The 12,515-nt window shown below is 39.8% G+C and overlaps 1 long non-coding RNA gene across 1 annotated transcript; it reads left to right on the top strand.

Annotated features, from left to right (window-relative positions):
* The first annotated feature begins 982 nt into the window (after positions 1-982).
* LOC140501940 (uncharacterized) lies at positions 983-5,325 on the top strand. Its single transcript, XR_011966441.1, has 3 exons — positions 983-1,083; positions 1,481-1,617; positions 5,129-5,325. It is a non-coding gene; the product is annotated as an uncharacterized lncRNA (long non-coding RNA).
* Positions 5,326-12,515: the final 7,190 nt, after the last annotated feature.

Below are 12,515 nucleotides of genomic sequence, written 5' to 3'. Positions count from 1 at the left end.
CTGTTTCCATATATGCATTTTTTCAGTTGTCTTTTTTTATTAATATAATTTCTTGTGCCATTCAATTAAACGTGTTAGCTATATGAAGAATCTGGTTGGCCATTGCTTTCAACTTACTGTTGGAGAACTTAATATTTGGCAGTCAAATGCACTTTGGAGACCTTAGAGGAAGTACTTTACTTTGACCAGTGGCAAACCAGACTACACCAGAGTTTACATTAAGGTTTTGTACCCATCAGAGGCTACATCATGGTATAGCTACAGCATGACCTCATGTAATGAATGGCTCTAAAGACAAGAGATGGATCTAGTGGTAAAAGATGACAATGGATAGAGTTTGCCGGATTTTCAGGGTGTGTTGTCTTTTGGGTGTGTTTCAGGGGGCTTTGTAACAGTTTAGAGAACAGTGTAGGTTCGATTCAAAAGCATTCTCAGAAGAAGATACTTCAACATAACAGAGACCCTTTTGCATTTGGGATACATAAGTAGGGAGGCAGGATTTATGCTTCTCCATACATAACTGCATAGATGGGGTCTACCGCTAGTACTCTGTTCCAACGTGAACTTCCTGAGGGGCTTTCTTAATTAATTAAATATTTATTTATACATAGATCCAAAAATTATCTCAGTAAAACTGATCATTTTATAAAAGCACAACGTGGTCAGTCTGTCCCTGAAGAGATGACAAAACCAGCATCTTACCACATTTAAATTATAAGCCTACATAGGGTGCCTTTCTCTTCCACCATTCACCTTACCTCATCATCTTTTCTGGAAATTGTAGGTTCCACCACTTCGACCCATCCCCTTTCACTGATAAGGGAAATGTTACATAACCTTGAAATATTCTCCAGGGTAACCTGTGACCCGTATTACTGTAGGCAAGCAATTCTGGATTGACATAGCCTAGAATTAAATGGTGGAGGTTTCTCAATAATTAATATTCTTTATGACTTTGTGTTTGAATTTGTCTTGTTTCTAGCTCTACCCTAGGAGTATTCTGCTCACCTGCATGCAACCAGCTCCTAATGAACATAAAGCATATTTGTTCTAAGATGTGAAGAACAAACAGTAATGGAACTTGTATCCATCATAGCAACATTACTCCCTGGGATCCTTCATGTATATGGGGCTATCTTAGAGTCAGTCCTACCTCAAGCAGGCTAAGCTACTTTTTCCTCCAAAGGTACTGAAACTACTCAGTCATATCCATATGAATCAGTGTTGTAGCCTTACTAAATACCCATTCCATGCCAAAGCTAAGTAATCTTTTTGCTGTTAGCCTATGAGTGAGTGTCTCGTTTCATTCTAATCTCAAAACTTTCACTACTAAGCCTGGCCTCTACAATATGTGTAGGAGAAGAATATTTTAACCACCCTCCCCAAGTTCTCCCAGTGCCCCCAGGATTCCCCCACGACCATGTAAGTTAGGCTAGTTTTTCCTTAAAAAGTATCAGAGATTTTCCTCAAAACTCAGTAGGCTCAGACTATTGACATCACTTTCTTACCACCTGAGTACAAGGAAGCCAAGAGGAGCTCCCAAGATTCTCTGATGATTGGCTGGGGCATCATGGTGGACTTAAGCAAGGGAGCATCACTCAGATGAATCAATTCAAGGTATTGTCCACTTCTATTCCTGTTGAATATCTTCCCATGGTGGCTAAGTACATCTCTATTTGTTAACTATTTACTTGTTAATGATTTACTAGTTGCTCCTTTCATTTCAATATTGAACCTAAATTACCAGGGTACTGACCTAAGCCAGATGAAATTGCTAATTAATTTATGTAATTACAGTGGCTAAGGGAATGAAACCACAAAGAGGGTCCCTCTGGGTCAGTTCAGGGTTAAGCACAGCTCATTCTTTGCATACTCACCAGAAAAGGCCAAAGTAGCATCAAATGAGGAGTAATCTTTCAATCACACTTTGATAAGGCACAGAAAGTACAGGGACAAAGGGTAGGGTACTATGGCATTTAAAAAGTTTGAGAGACATAATTTCTGAGTAATTTAATCATTTTATTAATAATACCAGTATTTTAATAAAAGAATGACCATTTGGTCATGTGCCTCTTAGACCAAAGACATTGGAAGAGGGGTGTTCCAGAGGGTGGCAATCAACTCTAATTGGTTACAGAGAGAATAAATGTTACAATGAAGGCTGAACCTATTCAAATGAACTTTGATTATGTCATTTCCTTCTAAGTTACCCCCAATGTTGGGCAATCTATTCAAAGTGTTTATCCCCCCCAAACCTGAGTGGCTTCCCCACCTGGGTGGGATCTGAACAAGAAAGTCCAATCTCATTATCAGCAATGTCCCTCAAGAGACTGAATTTTTAAAATCAGGACTTTAGGAAAAGGAGGGCAACTCTAGATCTCCCCAAAGCATTGGTTAATCTCAGTATGGAATGGGGAAGGAGGACAGGATGGTAAGGGAGGCAGGGAGCATGGGGATGAGAATAGAGAGGGTGAAAGGCACAGAAAGTCAAGGATTGGAGTTGGGAAGTAGTTGGACAACATGGACCCACAGCAGATAAAAGAGTGCTGGGGGTGGGGCAGGAGTTTGGCTGCTATTTTTTATAGGGTTTGGGGGAAGGGATGGATAAATTATTACCCTTGCCATCAGAGGGTCAACATATCCACATCATCTCAAAGTTATCAGCAACTCCTTAGGATTAATTCATTACCACAACATTTGTTGGAGTTCTGCTGGCCTTACTGCTCATGTCTGGAGCTTATCTGAGGCTTATAGACTAGTTATAGACAGAAGAACTGAGAGGCTGTTACCATAAAGCTTCGTTGGCATCCCCTGATTCAGCCCAGAGTCTCAGGATATGGCTTTAGTTAATTTATGAGATATTTTCCAGTGGCACTTATGCTCCCCTAACTTATGAGACAGTTTGCAGGTAACCTTTTATGCTTCCTTGTGGGACAGTCTGTAGATAATTTCTAGATTCCCCTTTGAAATCTTACTTTCTACTATTGTTACTTTATACCGGCTACTTATGAACTTGCTATACTGACTAGAAGAGAGAGGGCGATGGTCAGGGTAACCAGAACAAGATACTGTGCAGCTTTAACACACAGAACCACCCCAGAACATCTAAATTCCAATTAGCAAAGAAATGGATACAAGGAGAGCCCCTCCCTTCATTCTGAGTCAACCTTTTTCTGCATCTAAATGAGCTCACAACACCAATAAGGAAAGTCTCAATAGCATGAGCAGAGCTGGAAATTTCACCTAACGCAGTGTCCAGATATCTCCTTTGTATTTGCTATCCCTCCTAATGCCTGATCTGTATCTGTTCTCAGCAACCTGTCCTTGTATCTGTGTGTTCCAATTAGCACTGAAGGCTTCCACAGCCCAGTCACTATACTCAGGAACCCTTTGCACTCCTCTAACAACTGATATTTTTTCTTTTTGTTACCATAACAAAGAAACAGCTTTATCTTTTCTTCATATTTCTCATGCCTTCTTCCAACAATTCTTCCTTGCCTCCAATCAATACCTATGCCTTAGGTCCATAGCATTGTGGTATAGTAAGTCCTATTGGCACATGGCTAACATAGGGTCTATCGTAGACAGTTTAGAAACAGGACAGGAAGGAACAACTCTCTGGTATCTTTGTTGGCAAACACTGGGTCTTTTGTTCCCCTCCCTATAGTAGAAATGGTAATCATCCTCTCAGATATTCCAGTTCCTCCACTTTTCATTCTAAGCAGGATTTGCAAATATCTGAGTCCTAAGAGGTCCAAAGTAAACCACTAAAAATAAATACTTCATCTTGAAACAATCCCAGAAATAGACAAAAGCACCAGAAGGGATGAAGATAAAAACAATAGATTCCTCCTGGGGGAAAACTGTCAACTCACTAGCTTAAATGAACTCCTTTGCCCTTGGCCCAAGGGCGGAAAGCTAATGGTGCTAGAAAAAATATGATCGTTGATATAGGGGAGAGGAACTGATGCTAATGTCCAGTTGGGGTTATTTCCTCCATAAGCCTTGACCATTAAAACAAGCCAAAAAGCCCTTCTGAAAGATGCTCTTAGCATCTAGATAGCAAATGTTTATTTCCCAGGGAAGAACACATTGTTCACAGCTTCTTGCCTATATGAAATTATGTGAGAATTAGCAGATAGAATAAGCAGTCACTTTCATTATGTAATCTGAGGAGTGTTCCATGGGTTCTCAACCCCAACAAAAGCGCTTTGCTGAAAATCTGTCACATACTCAATTCTACCTATTTATTTCTTTTCTCCAAGATTCTTAGAGGATTATAAGGATCCTTCCTTTATTCAAATGCAAATATATCTGGGGCTTAAGACTTTAGTTCTTTATCATCTCTTACCCTAAGAAGAATTATTTGGCCCTAGGGGGAGAGAAACTTTAGGAATCCAACTGGAGCTAGAGGGTGAGAACCTGTGGGAGGAGGGAAGAAGAAGGGATGCTAATGGGAGATAGGACCAGGTATGGATGATTAAAAAAAAAAAAATCTGTCATTTGTAATTTTTCAAAGGGCTCCCCCTGACGAAACTACAAAATTCTCTGAAACAAATAGTCAAGTCAGACAGCTTCAGATACACACAGGACCCAAGTGATACCTATCTTGACATTTAAAAAATTCAATTAACGTTTATTTTTGTTCTTTCTTTCAAGGTGTGAGATGGAAATGGTAGCACTCTGGAAAAGATTGATTTCCTATTGGGCATGGTTTCTACAGTTTAGAGAATGCTACCAGGTGGTGATGGTAGTACCTGGAAACAGCTGCAGGATTGTCTAGTACACTAATTTCCAGTGTGTGAAATTGAATCTCACTAAGCAAATTTTTCTACTCCTTCATGCTTTCAAGAAAAATAGATCTTTGAATGAAAATAGGAAGGGTTATCTGTCCAAATAAGTCTCTGATTACCAACCTTGGCTCAGAGATCTGCTGGAACTAACTCATACCACTCTCAGGAGCTGGTTCTTGATTTTTCAGAGTAGAAATGCACACCTCAGAAATCTGCAAATGCTACAAACCAGGGCTGATTTATTGTTTTGTTGATTGTCTCAACTTAAGAAAGTGATGGACAAATGTTATTAATGTAGATTAAACTCAAAAGTATGTCCTGCTTTATTTTTTCAGAGCGCCCCTTGCGTAGACTCCAAAGAAGAGATGAAAAAATTCCCTTCCTTCCCTTTCTTTTCAAGATCCAATGTTACTATCAGGTGGGAATATGATGGTTTTGCTGAGCTGCCTATTTCTTTGTTACAAGAGATGCCTTGCTGTGTAGGGGATGGGGGAGAGATATGTTAAAAAATGAAGATGATATAAAGCCCAAAGAGACATGATTGTTTTTTATCACTAATTAACATGTTTAACATTTTGAAGGAAAGATACAATTTGGAGTTTACATTAGAGACCTACAAATAATTTATCACTTCTTAAGCACTCCCCTGCTCACAATCCCTCATTCCCCTCTTCAGACTGACAAGTTTCCCACTTATTTCCACCTATAAGACCCAGGCTAAAGGATTTCCCACGATCACAGGTATTGCCATTAAAACTCAGGGCTTGAGAAATTGAATCCCCGTTGGTTAAGAAGACTTCCCAGAATTCCCTGCATCTAAGGACCTTGGAATTGACATAGGACAAAATACCTAAAACACCCAGGTCAATTCCAAGGTCCTTTGACCCAGGGAATTCTGGAAAATCTCACCCAGGTCACCCAGGTGACCTTGATTTTGAACAGGCTCAAACTGACTTGGAGAGGGTGAGAAGATCATTCTAGATCAACAATTAAGTATCAGCTAGGAATGGTGAGGGACTTCAGTCCACCCTTTCTCTACCCAGGAAGAAGTAGATTCTCTCATAGCCACTAAGAAGTGTGTAAATTATTATTTTCCAGGAGTGTGGGTAAACGTTTAACAACTGGTTCTCCAAAAAAATAGAAAAAGAACCCATGAGAAACATTTAAGTTTAATTGGCATTATTAGTTCCTCCCTTTAAAGATAATCAACAATAAATAATAAATCAATTTATTTATAGATTTTCTGATTTTTTAAATAGAATTTATAGGTTTTCTGATTTCCAAGACATAAATTCTCACACTGAAAATTTGACAATCAGCTCTCCTGCCTGCAAGATCCAGCTCTAATGTACCTCTGATTTGCTCCTCATTCTCTAGAGCTACCAGACAAACCATTGCAGCTAGAGGAAAAGACTTCTCTAGATGTCTTATTTCATTTACTGTGTTATCAGAAAAATCCTCATGGCCTTTTATTCAGATTTTAGATGGTTATTGCATGCAGTTTATAAAAGTGAAGGAATAAAAGGACTTTTATAAGAGTGAGAAATTTATTTTTTCAGCAAAGCAGAGCTGATGGCAGAGCCCCGAGGCACCTGGAGACAAAAGCCTGGTGTTTTGGTTTGTTTTTGTTTCTCCCATAAGCCCTGCAGATTTAATTTCTTTCCCTTTTGCAAAAAAAAAAAAAACAAAAGTGCGAATGAGAAGGTAGGGCTCTGTGAGTAAAAGTCATTACTTCAGTTGGAGGTTTTGAGTATGTTCCAGTTTGGGCATCAAAACCTAACTCCCTAGGGGGAGGGAAGGATAAACACCTCTGCTGGATTTCTAGCTGGAGGACTTCTACTGCGCAGGTGTATAGTCAGCATAGTAACATTTCCATTCCAAAATAGTAATGCTACTAGTGCATGAACTCTCTTACAATGTTAATCAGTTGTTTTCAGTCATGTCCAACTGCTTGTGACCTCAATGGGGTTTTCTTGGCAAAGATATTGGAGTACTTTGCCATTTCCTTCTCCAACTCATTTTACAGATGAGGAAACCGAGGCAAACAGGGTTAAGTGACTTGCTCAAGGTCACACAACTAATAAATGTCTGAGGCCATATTTGAACTCAGGAAGAAAAGTCTTCCTTACTCCAGAGCCACTTACTATACCCTCTGCTCCACTTCCCTGCCTCCAGTTCTCTTCTGAGCTCCCTCTATTGGTAAAAGAGACTTTGCATTTCTTTCTACATTCTCTAACACATTATTGACCTAAGGAAGAAAAAAAAAAGACTCAAGCAGGATAAAGGTTCATTCCCATGACTATATTTGAAGATCTACCAGTGGCTTTTTTCTTGCTTCTGGGATCTATGTTCCATATGTTCTCTTGTCTGTTATTTATCTTGTCTTGACTGCATTGTTTGTGTGCACCTTGGGTTGTACCTAATAATCCTTATGTTTGACTGAACTCTGTACCTGCCAGCAGCTGTCCAGCTCGCTGCAGGCTGCTGGTACTGCTGTTACTGTCATGTCTCAGCCTGTTAATGCCTTTCTGACTAAACTTCTGCTCTTCTCAATCACTGTCTAATCTTGTTTCTGGTTCTACCTCAGAGGAATAACCAGGTTAGTCAAAATTACTTGGACCAAAAGATTCCAGGCTCATATATGGTTCCAGCTCTAACTCAATCCCTTTGGAATGGTATTTAGGCAACTTGGAAAGGTGATATCTTTATGACCTCTATCTACTTAAAAGTTATCAGAAGAAAGACCTCAAGAAGAAGGAATCAACAGTGGTGGATACTTCAGAGGTGTAAAAAGGAAAAATATTGTGTTTGGGGACTGTTGATGAAAGGAATTATTTGTCTGATAATACAGAAAAAGGTATTTACTCTTAAATGATATTGAATCATTATAAATTTGTTTTAATCTTTTTTTAAGATTTAAATTTATTTATTTTTAGTTTTCAACGTTCATTTCCACAAGATTTTGAATTCCAAACTTTCTCCCCATCTTTGCCCTCCCCCACCTCCAGATGGTATGCATTCTGATTATCCCCTCCCCAAGTCTGACCTCTCTTTTATCATTCCCGCATTTTGTCCCCTTCTCCTTTACTTTCTTGAAGAGCAAGATAGATTTCTATACCCCATTGCCTATATATCTTATTTCCCAGTTGCATGTAAAAACAATTTTTTAACATTTGTTTTTTAAACTTTGAGTTCTAAATTCTCTCCCTTCTTCCCTCCCCACCTACCCTCATTGAGAAGGCAAGCAATTCAATATAGATTATACATGTGTAGTTATGCAAAACATTTTCATTATAGTCATATTGTGAAAGACCATTTCCCTCCATCCTATTCCACCCCCCACTTATTCCATTTTCTCCTTTGACCCTGTCCCTTTTCAAAAGTGTTTGCTTCCCCAAATCTGCCCTCCCTCCTGTCATCTCCTCTCTCTTATCCCCTTCACCCCCACTTTCCTATAGGGTAAGATATCCAATTGAGTATGTATGTTATTCCCTCCTTAAGTCAAATCCAATGAGAGTAAGGTTCACTCATTCCTTCTCATCTCCCCCCCTTCCCCTCCATTGCCTCTTTTATGTGAGATAATTTACCCCATTCTATCTCTTACTTTCTCCTCCCAATATATTCTCTCTCACTCCTTAATTTTATTTTTTAGATATCACCCCTTCATATTCAGCTCACCCTGTGTCATTTATCTATCTAGGGGCAGCTAGGTGGTGCAGTGGATAGGGTACCAGTGCAGGAGTCAGGAGGATCTGAGTTCAAATCTCACCTCAGACACTTGACACTCACTAGCTGTGTGACCTTGGGCAAGTCACTTAACCCTAATTGCCTCATTATGGGTCATCTCCAGTCATCCTGATGAATATCTGGTCACTGGATTCAGATGGCTCTGGAGGAGAAGTGAGGCTGGTGACTTGCACAGCCCTCCCTCACTCAAAACAAAGTCAAGTGCAAGTCATGTCATTATTTCTCTGATGGCATGGTCTTCTTCAGCAACAAAGGATGAACACACACATTTATCTATCTGTCTGTCTATCTGTCTGTCTGTCTGTCTGTCTGTTTGTCTATCTATCTATCTATCTATCTAATCTATTTCCTCCAACTGCCCTAATACTGAGAAAAGTCTCAAGAGTTACACAAATCATCTTTTCACGTAGGAATATAAACAGTTCAACTTTAACAATTCCCTTATGATTTCTCTTTCCTGTTAACCTTTTCATGCTTCTCTTAATTCTTGTATTTGAAAGCTAAATTTTCTATTCAGCTCTGATCTTTTCAGCAAGAATTCTTGAAAGGGAGGTGCAACCAAAATGGCAGAGTAGAAGAAAGAACTTGTGGAAGCTCTCTCCCCACAATCCATAAGATACCTATAAAAAATGACTTTAAACAAATTCTAGAACAGCAGAAGCCACAAAATGACAGAATGATAGAGATTTCCAGCCCAAGGCATCCTGGAAGGTTGAAAGGAAAAGTCTATTGCACTGGGCTTGGAACAGAGCACAACACAGCCTTGGCCAAGCAGCACAGCAGGGACAGGACTAGAGTAGGCTGGGATGTGGAATCTCAGGCAGCAGCTGCGGTTCCCGGATCCCCGCAAATGTCAAAGACAGTGTCAAAGGTCAGTGAGAAAACTAATTCACTTGGGTGAGGTCCTGCCCTAACCCCAGGCTCAGGCAGCCCCAGGCAACTGCAACGTCCATTTTAGGAGCCCTTGGCTTAAAGACCCTGGGGGAATTGAGGTACTGATCTGGATCTCAGCCCTGAGTGGTGATCCTGGGGTGAGAAGGAGCACTGCATGGTGGAGCTGGTGGAGGCTCAGGAGAGGGAATTCTACTCACAGATCCTGGGCAGAAAAGCTTGTGGTTGCTTCCAGATCAGAACGCAGGCCAGGAGAGGAGTAAATTCCCGTCCCTTGATTGTGCCACCCTGGAGGAACTGAGAACTTATAAGTCCCTAGAGTATACCCTCCACTTGACAAAGGACTCAAAAGTCAAGTAACTTGCTGGGAAAATGCCCCAAAAGAGGGAAAAATAAGATTACAGAAGGTTACTTTCTTAGTGAACAGGTATTTTCTTCCATCCTTTTAGATGAGGAAGAACAATGCTTACCATCAGAGGAAGACATAAAAATCAAGGTTTCTGCATCCAAAACCTCCAAAATAAATATGCAATGGTCTCAGGCCATGGAAGAGCTCAAAAAGGATTTTGAAAATCAAGTAAGAGAGGTGGAGGAAAAACTGGGAAGAGAAATGAGAGCTTTGTAAGAAAATCATCAAAAGCAAGTCAACAGCTTGCTAAAGGAGAACCAAAAAAATGCTGAGGAAATTACATCTTTAAAAATAGACTAACTCAAATGGCAAAAGAGGTCCAAAAAGCCATTGAGAAGAATGCTTTGAAAAGCAGAATTAGTCAAATAGAAAAGGGGATTCAAAATCTCACTGAAGAAAATAGTTCTTTAAAAATTAGAATGGAGCAGATGGAACCTAATGACTATATGAGAAACCAAGAAATTACAAAACAAAACCAAAAGAATGAAAAAATTAAGAAAGCTTGAAATGCCTCTGTTTCACTGAATGTCCATTTTTCCTCTGAAGGATTATACTCACTTTGCTGGGTATATTATACTGGGTTTTAATCCTAGCTCCTCTGACCTTAAAAATATCATATTCCACGCCCTTTGATCCCTTAATGTAGAAGGTGCTAGATCTTGTGTTATCCTGATTGTATTTCCACAGTACTCAAATTGTTTCTTTCTGGCTGCTTGTGATATTTTCTCCTTGACTTAGGAACTCTAGAATTTGGCTACAATATTCCTTGGAGCTTTCCTTTAGGGATCTCTTTCCAGGGGCAATCAGTGGATACTTTTAATTTCTATTTTACTGTCTGGTTCTAGAATATCAGGGCAGTTTTCCTTGATAATTTCTTGAAAGATGATATCTAGACTATTTTTTTTTTATCATGGCTTTCAGGTAATCCAACAATTTTTAAATTATGTCTCCTGGATCCATTTTCAAGGTCAATGGTTTTTCCAGTGAGAATTAGAAATCACATTGTCTTCTATTTTTGCATTGTTTTGATTCTATTTTATAATTTCTTGATTTGTCATAAAGTCATTAGTTTCCATTTGCTCCATTCCAATTTTGAGGGAATTATTTCATTCAGTGAGCTTTTGGACCTCCTTTTCTATTTGACCTATTCTGCTTTTTAAGGATTTCTTCTCCTCATTGGTTTTTTGAACTTCTTTTGCCGTTTGGGTTAGTCTACTTTTTAAAGTGTTATTTTCTTCAGTATTTTTGGGGTCTCCTTTAGCAAGCTGTTGACTTGATTTTCATAATTTTCTTGCATCACTCTCATTTCTCTTCCTAATTTTTCTGCTACTTCTCTTGCAAAAGGATTTTCAAAATCCTTTTTGAGCTCCTCCATGGCCTGTGACCAACTCATGTTCCTTTTGGAGGCTTTTGCTGTAGGAACTTTGACTCTGTTTTCCTCCTCTGGTGCCCTGATCTTCCTTGCCACCAAAGTAAGATTCCATAGTCTGAATTCTTTTATGATGTTTACTCATCTTCCCAGTCAAACACTTGACTTTTTAATTCTTTGTCAAGGTAGGACTCTGCTTCCCGTGGGGTTGGGGGTAGGAGTGTGTGTACTGCCCCAGGCTTCCGGGATTTTGTAACAGCTGCTCTATTCCCCCACTGTCTATGGGCCCACAGGTCCAGAAACAGCCTCTGCCACTGCTGCTGCCACCACTGCCACCACTTACCACCACTACCACCCCCACCACCCTGGGGCTAGGGCTAAACCCAGCCAGACTGTGCATTCCTTTTTCACCCAAATCCCATAGAGTTTCCTACTGACTTTTTGGGGGTTTGGAGGTTGAGAAGTCTGGAAACTGCCATAGCTGCCATTGATTCAGTCCCCTATGGCCTGCTCCAGCCTGTCTATACCAATATGGCCCATGCTAGAATGCATTCCTCTTTCTGCCTGGTGTGAAAGACACTTCCTCTTGACTTTCCAGGTTGTCTTGGGCTGGGAATTTGTTTCACTGTGTCATTATGTGGGTTCTGTAGCTGTAGAATTTTTTTAGAGTCATTTTTTACAGTTATTTGGAAGGCTTTGGGGGAGAGCTCAGGGGAGCACCTGCTTTTTACTCTGCCATCCTGGCTCCACCTTCCCATTATAAATCTTTTTAAGGAAGGCTTTTTTCCCCTCTTAGTCCTTATAAAATGTAGGACAGAGTAATTTCAAAATGGTTCTACAGTGGCTGCCTTCAAAACAGTTTCCACAAAAGCTGTTTATGAAAATTAAGAGCCACTGGTTCTAATAATCTTCTTCATTGGAACCGAGATCCTGACTGAGGGGAGAATTTAAAAGGCACAAATATTTATAGCAGCATTGTTTGTTATAACGTAGAACTAGAAACAAAGGGGACACCCATCAACTGAGGAATGGCATACATTATTTATGCATGTAATGCATTATTATGCCATAAAAAGTGACAAATATGAAGGATTGAGTTGAAAAGTCTTGTATGAACTGATGTAAAGGGAAATGAGTAGAACCAGGAGAAAAATTTACACAGTGACCAAAATAACTTAAGGAAAACAACTTTGAAAGACTTCAGAAATTAGATCAATGCAATAACAAGTCCAGAAAACTGATGAAACATGCTACCCTCCTCTTGGCAGAGAAGTAATATACTGGATGTGCAGAATTGAGACAAGCA

Source organism: Notamacropus eugenii, chromosome 4 (assembly GCF_028372415.1).
Source record: "Notamacropus eugenii isolate mMacEug1 chromosome 4, mMacEug1.pri_v2, whole genome shotgun sequence".
Taxonomy (NCBI): Eukaryota; Metazoa; Chordata; class Mammalia; order Diprotodontia; family Macropodidae; genus Notamacropus; species Notamacropus eugenii.
The sequence above is the reverse complement of the archived record's forward strand: the minus strand, read 5'-3'. Positions and strand labels throughout refer to the sequence as shown.